Source organism: Cibotium barometz, chromosome 28 (genome assembly GCF_041138505.1).
Source record: "Cibotium barometz isolate CiBa-2024 chromosome 28, ASM4113850v1, whole genome shotgun sequence".
Taxonomy (NCBI): Eukaryota; Viridiplantae; Streptophyta; class Polypodiopsida; order Cyatheales; family Cibotiaceae; genus Cibotium; species Cibotium barometz.
Genome location: NC_141073.1, coordinates 43,860,728 through 43,868,385, shown reverse-complemented (window position 1 = coordinate 43,868,385; position 7,658 = coordinate 43,860,728).

The window sequence follows — 7,658 nt, the reverse complement described above, 5'->3', positions numbered from 1 at the left end:
CTTCCTCTCCTTCATTTCCCTCTCCCTCCCTTCCTCTGTCTCTCTCTCCCTTTCACTCTCCCACCCACCCCCCTCTCTCTCTCTCCTTCTCCCACCCTCTTCCCTCCCCCCCCTCTCTCTCTCCTTCATTTCCCTCTCCCTCCCTCCCTTTCACTCTCCCTCCCTCCCTCTCTCTCCTTCTCCCACCCTCTTTCCTCTCTCTCTCCACGCTCCCTATGTATAATCTCTTCTTCCCTCTCTCTCTCTCTCTCTCTCTCTCTCTCTCTCTCTCTCTCTCTCTCTCTCTCGCTCATATTTAACCCTTCTCCCTCCCTTTGTCCCCCTGTCTCTCTTTCACCTCTCTCTCTCTCTCTTACCTCATCTTTACATGCCTTTGCATAGCATTGCATGTGAGTTTATTTTTTGCATTTGAATTTTTGTGTTTGCATGACATTGCCTGCTCTTTATTATCCTTTTACATGTGAATGCATGTATGTGCCATTACAATACATTGCATTGCATGGCTTGTCATGACATGGCATTGCATTTGGATGTTATTACATGTGCATGTCATTGCATGGTATAACTTGCCCTTTGCAGTGTGTTGCATGTCATTGCATGCCTTTGCATGTCATTGTATGTCACTTGAAGTCTTGCGTGTGACTTCATATCACTACATAATTAACAAGGTGAATAATGCACACAATTATACATACAAGACAATTTCATTCTAGGAAAGATATCTAGAATGCATTCTAGGAAAGATATCTAGTATGCATACTGTTTCATAAAAAATAGTTAACAATATAAAATTATTAAGGTTATTAATTTTACAATTATTATTAAGGTTATGGCATAATTATTTGAGAGGAAGAGGGAGAAGGAGAGCAAGAGGGAGTGAGAGCCCATAATCATGCTTACATTGTTAAAGAAATACAAGAATTGGAGCACACCTGTTTTGAGAAGGCACTTGGAAATAAAAAATGGAAAGATGCCATGATTGAGGATATGGCAGCATTGGATTCAGATGAAACAACGCCTTTGTCTAAGGAAAAGAAGGAAATTGGATGTAAGTGGGTGTATAAAGTCAAGAATAATGCTGATGGTTCAGTGAGTAGGTATAAGGCAATATTGGTGGTGGCCAAAGGCTATGTGTAGACTTATGGCATTCACTATATTATTGAAGAGACATTCAGCTCGGTTGCAAGAATGGCAACCGTGAGACTTGTCTATGGTTGCTACAAAGGGTTGGTCTTTACATTAGATGGATGTAAAGAATGCATTTTTGCATGGTGATTTGTAAGAATAAGTTTACATGATGCAGCCACCAGGTTATGAGAGTGATGCAATTTTGTGTGCAAGTTACACAAAGCCTTCTATTGATTTAAGAGCATGGTCAAACAAGATCAGGGAGTATCTTGTTACCATTGGATTTCAGATATCCAATGCATATTTTTCACTTTATGTGAAAAAAATAGATAGAAGGATCATGGTATTAGTAATATATGTGGATGACTTGATTATCACTAGTGATAGTGATATTGACATACATGATGTGAAGAAGCTTTTGAAGCAAAAGTTTGAGATGAAGGGTTTGGGTGAGTTGCGGTATTTTTTGGGCATAGAGGTGGTGAGATTGCCTCATGGCATTTTGTTATTGTAGAGGCCATATGGCTTAGACATGTTTCCAAGTATGGTATGACAAGTTGTAAGCCTATTTCAGTGCCATTGGAGCAGAACACAAAGCTTTCCACAGATACAGTTGAGCTTGTGAGTCACTTAATGCAGAACCCTAGGAAGCCACACTTGGATGCAGCTAGATGGATTCTCAAGTACATAAATTCCACAGTTGAGCTTGTGAGTCACTTAATGCAGAACCCTAGGAAGCCACACTTGGATGCGGCTAGATGGATTCTCAAGTACATAAATTCCACAGTTGATTATGGACTTGAGAATCCATCTAGCCACATCCAAGTGTGGCTTTCTAGGGTTTTGCATTAAGTGACTCACAAGTCCAACACCATAGCTCAAGTTTGGCCTAGTAATGGTCATGCGGCTAGATGGATTCTATGAGGCTAGTATAGAGATATAGCTACATGGGTACACACATGCTAATTGGGCTACGAGTGTTGTAGAGACATGAGATCTACTACGAGTGGTTTTATGTTCTCATTTGGGAGTGCTGTGAAGCAGCCAACAACAATTATGTTGAGTACAGAGGCAAAGTACATGGAGTGTTGTGATGGCAGCTTGTGAGAGGTAGCTTGGTTTCTGAAGCTACTTGATGATATGGGTGAGCCCGTGGATAGGGCAGTTATCATTTATTGTGACAACATGAGTCGCATATAGCTGGCTAGTAGCCCAATATACCATGCTAGAACAAAGCACATTGTGGGTGCACTATGACAGTGTGAGAGAGTAGGTTCTATAGCAGGTCATGTACATACGGTATATGTTAGCACCACATAGGATCGGGTGGTTGACATCTTCACAAAGGCATTGGGCATAGAGAAGCTCCACAGGTTTAGGAGCTTACTTGGAGTGCAGTGTGTGGAGTTGAGCTCGAGGGGGAGTGTTGAGATATCGAGCTCAACTAGTGCTATGGCGGACATTGATGACCCATCTGGGTGACAACTTCCGCACTTATGCCATTGGCATGGTCTCGGTGAGAGTATGGTCGATGTGCCGCTAGTGGATGATAGGCTCTGTGACAACAACTTTGGAGTATTAGAGTTATGGCATAGTTATAGCACCAAATCATATAGTCGGGTTCACACTATAGACCAACCACTTTGTATGTTGTTGTAAGAGAGCACTTTCCCTTTATGTATGTACTCTTATCTTTTAGTTATATGGTTGTAGAGAAGAGAAGAAGATAGAAGAAAATTCAGCCATCCATCTCTCTTGTGTCTTGCACTCTCTTGTGTGGGTGTATGTTTTGCTCTTACAAGGAACTCAAGCTCTCTTTCTGCCCCACATTCTCTTTAGATCCAGCACTATGGACACTCAGTTGACTACAGCTGACTCTGAATCACCTTTCAACTCGCTGGCCCGTCTGGCTAAATGACTGCTAATAGTCCTTTGACTGTCAAACCCGACTCACAAACACTTCCCTCAAACCCAAACAAACCAATTCGAACCCAATACACCTTCAACTGATTATATCTGATGATCAACTAACCTTATCTGATTGTGTATTCCTCAGGATTGAAAATACTACTTTCAATTACAAATAAAACCAAGTTCAATGACATACAACTTTCAAATACAAAATTTCTATCACATACAACTGCCAAATACAACTCTTTCAGTGTCACTTATCCTCTGGGATTTAGCCACAAAGTAAGCGAATGCCATTCGTTCCCTTCCACACTTCCTCTAGCAAGAGATGCTCTAACACATCATCAATAAAACCATGGGATCACCATATAGCAATTTATCCCACCACTTTGGTTTGCACTAGAGAAATATCATCATCTCACTAATAAGAAGTGGTAAGGATGTGAGAGCTTTCCATGCTTGTGCACCATCTATGGTCTTTTACTTGGCCTCCACATTGGTGGCCTTCCTAGCGATACGTATAGAAAAAACTTCAATACTAATTTTTTATGAGGCCATCACAAACAAAAAGGAGGGTTGTGGTCGGTGTGCTCTACTAAGAATGCTAAGCTAAATGGTGGTTAACAAAGTTTAACGGAGGTTATATGTATATTTATAGTAGTGGGAGAGGTGTGCTCTTCTTTTGTACTAAACAAAAAAAGATACCTTTCTTCTTTTTTAATGTCAATAATAAAGGTATCTTTCCTCAAAATCCTACACCCCAATATTGAAGTCATCTTTTCTTTCTTTTTATGGGAAAGAAAGAGTATGTCATGAAGAACAATGAACAATACAAAATTGAATAGGATAATATAGCTGCCAATTGTGGGCAAGAGAAAATTTTACTCCTGAAAAGAAATTTCATTTGGATCACATACTGTTTACTCAAAATAACCAAAAACTAAAAATTTGACAAGGCAATAAATAAAAAAAACAAGGCGAATTATATTGAAAGACCAATTTATTCCAGAAAGGTTATTACATCATCCTCTCGGGCTAAAGACATCTACGTACTTATAAGGGCTACATCAATCAAAAACTGTTTACAAATGATAACATACCATGACTACGTAGGGTTCCTACACTTATGCGCTTTTATGGGCTACTCTATTCTTCAACTCCTCTCTCGGAGGGGCTCCTTCTTCTCTTCGGCAATGTACCCGTAACTCCGCTAAGTGCCGATAGCACTTCCAATCTTCATATTCCATACATACAAATCTCCAAAATCGATAGGCTCATCTGCTAGCATCTTGCTACAAAGATTACGGGCCTCTCGTGATTCTCAGATGTTCTATCACATCTCCACGTTACACAAATCTTTGCAAACCCTCTTAAGGATATCCTTTAGAGTATAGTTGAGGCCATTAGAAGAAGACATAATTGAGATCAACAAAGGTTAGTTGATGATGTTGAGGGTTGTTAATAAGGAAGAGAATGATCGTGAGGGAGAGAAATACAATAAGAGGGAGAGGGAGGTAATAAGATTTAGAAGTGAGGATTAGAGTAAGAGAGAGGGGTCATATTTATAAATACACAAAGCTAAAAGTAAAAAGGAATTTTGCATGGATATTTCCTAAATTTAGAAAAGTAGATGCATGGATAAGTGCTGTGTGTAAAAAGAGGAATTGCATGAATAAGTAATATATTCAAGAAAATCTACGTAGAAATCAACATTGAGAAGACCTTGAAATAATAAATGAACACATTCTAGCCATTTGACATACAACCATATTGAATGTCTTGCTAAAACATTTAAAAAACAAAAAAGCAAATAGACCTTACTAGAGAGTTGATACAGAGGACATTTTATTATTGCAACATGAAGGACCTTTTCAAAACTACGGTACAATGTTATCAACAGTACAAGGTCCTTTTCAGATTGTTCTCTTGCTACTACTGATGAACATTCTCATTAGGTCCTCCTTTTTTAGAGTGGGTTGATATATAAACATATTATAGTTCACATATAACCCAAAGATACGTAAATATACAAAATAAAGGTGCTTACATGCACAATATGGTCTGCTAGCACCTAAGCTGATTTGAAAATCGTGTACATGGTGGATACTTTCCCATAGTCACTCGATATTTTTTATTGCGTAGTAGGGATTCCTTGGTCTCAATTACAAACACTTCCATCTGTCTGGACTTAATAACCAAATTCTCAAAGAGCGTAGCTGTGTTTGAAAAAATTGCCAAATCTATTCTCTGGTTGCCATATATGATATGCCACTTCTGTACTTTGTTGATGATCGATTGGCTACATTATTTGCTTCTTGGTGTAGTTCCTTTTGCAACACAAATCCACCAGCCTCCGGTACTCGAACTTCATCCACAGTAAGGTTTGTACCTCATCCAACTGGCCATACAACTGGGGGTCTAGGAGGTGATTGATAGATGGTATGAGTTATCTTCCTATTTATAACTACGAGTTTTCGATGCCAGCTAATTGCAATGTTATCCACCAATATAGTTTGGTTGTACATGTGTTGGAGTGCCATTCAATGCTTCCCCCACCAATCTGCTGGTGCTTAATGGACTTGGAGCTTTTGTTCTAACCTTCTCCATCAACTTTGTTATTGTAGGGCCTGCTCCATGATATTTACCTTGCATGAATGCATGTTTCTTCTTCATGGATTACAAGAGGGCATTAACGAGATCTGAAACAAGATCATCATATAAAAAGAGGGTTCCCTTGAAACCATATCTTGCTAACCAACTTGCATGTTTCATTTCTGCTAGATCGGTGGTTGGCATGTGCGATAAATTGGCATTGTCCACCTCCTATAACAAAAGATTAACTCATAAGAATCGAAGTTGTAACATCCAACCACATTCCACAATAAAAGATTAGATCAACAATTCAGATTTCAAATGCAAGCTATTAGTTTTTAAATCCAAGAGAGTTATACTTACCCCTATAAGGTGCTTCCTCCAATGGGGATATCTAGTATGCCACCAACTAAGCCAACAATCCAGTAAGCTATTATGGAAGTAAACTAGCACTAAAAAACATGTTCAATTTCTTTTTTTTAAGTGTGTTAGTAGCTATTTTGCATCAATAACTTTACCATTCATCCACCACGATCTAATGTGTCTGTATTTCAAGAGTGTCTCTTCTTCACTCAATGCACAATGTCAATGACGACATAGTCACTTGTGCTTTTCTTGAAAATTCCTGACTACATATTATACTATATGGATGTTCAAGCTTTGTTCATGACCTCCCATTATATTCTCTGGTCCATTATTATAGATTGTCCTCCTGAAGCCAAAAAATTCAGGTTTGGAAAAGCTTTTTTGCACCACAACATTGCTGATCATTTCCCAAAAAAGAACCTGTGCCACTGTGTCCTCCTCTTTTATTTCACAAGTCACAATTGTCATGAGCTCTTGCAGGCTACATGCCATCATATAATAGTTGAAAAGTAGCTGAAAACTTTTAAGAATTTGATAAGACCAAAATGTACCTTGGATCATATACATGTGCAACCATTGTTGTCCATCCCTGCACACGCCTGACGTGATCAAAACAAACCTAAGTACTCCTCAAATCACCGTTGGCACATGCGGTATACCAGATCCAAACCCGATGTGGGCCCTATAGGGTTGACATTTTAAACACGTAACACTGCTCTGACTTGTCCAAAGCTTGCCCAGGAAAATGGCAACCATGGAAGAACTCAAAAGCGCATTGTCTCTTCAATTCTAAGATACTAGACTCTATGCCCTTGTACTAAACCGTTGATCCTAGAAGCACGTACCATCCTTTTGAATCTACAAGAGAGTTGGAGAACTTAACAAACTATGTAAACTTAAACTGAGAAGAATAATCAAAGAATTTATGGAATACACATTACATTTGACATTGAATTAGGGGATGCATGTGTTCCAATAATAGTGACAACTCCATGTTGCTAATATTTAATCCTTTCTTCATATGTGCCTCTTGAAAACTGCATCCAATACAACTTGTTTGGTGATATCCATTTGTATCTTCCTTGGACCACTTGTAGCCACCTCTGAAACTGCCTCTTGCACAAGTTCTCTTATCTTTTGCAATGCTTGTCTTGATGTGCCCCTTTGCACCACATGCAAATGTTCCCCTTGATGTATCATTAATTTGGTCATATGGGGGTCAGCAAGCATACAATAGTACAAAGTAGCACCACACATTCTTCTACATACAGGTTTGTTCTTGTAGTAGAAACAAGCTAGAGAGCCATATCCATCCGTTGTTACACCCAACGACGATGGAAGCTTCTGTGTGATCTTGCCTATTATTTAGAAAAATACAGAAGTCCCAATAAATACTCATATTAATCACGATTTACTAAAATTGAGCCAAGATAATAAGCTTACTAATCCATGATGTTGTATTCAGTGTGCCGTTCATAGTTCTACTTCCACACAAGGCATAAGTGCACTTAAATAAGCCTCCACAGGAACTCTTTCGTACTACTCTAGGAAACTTCACATGGCTCTTCCACCCAACAGTGGCTATCATGTGCTTGCTCCATTCCTTATATTTGAAGAGGCTAAAGGATCATGTACATTTGGTAACTCAAAAGCCACATTAC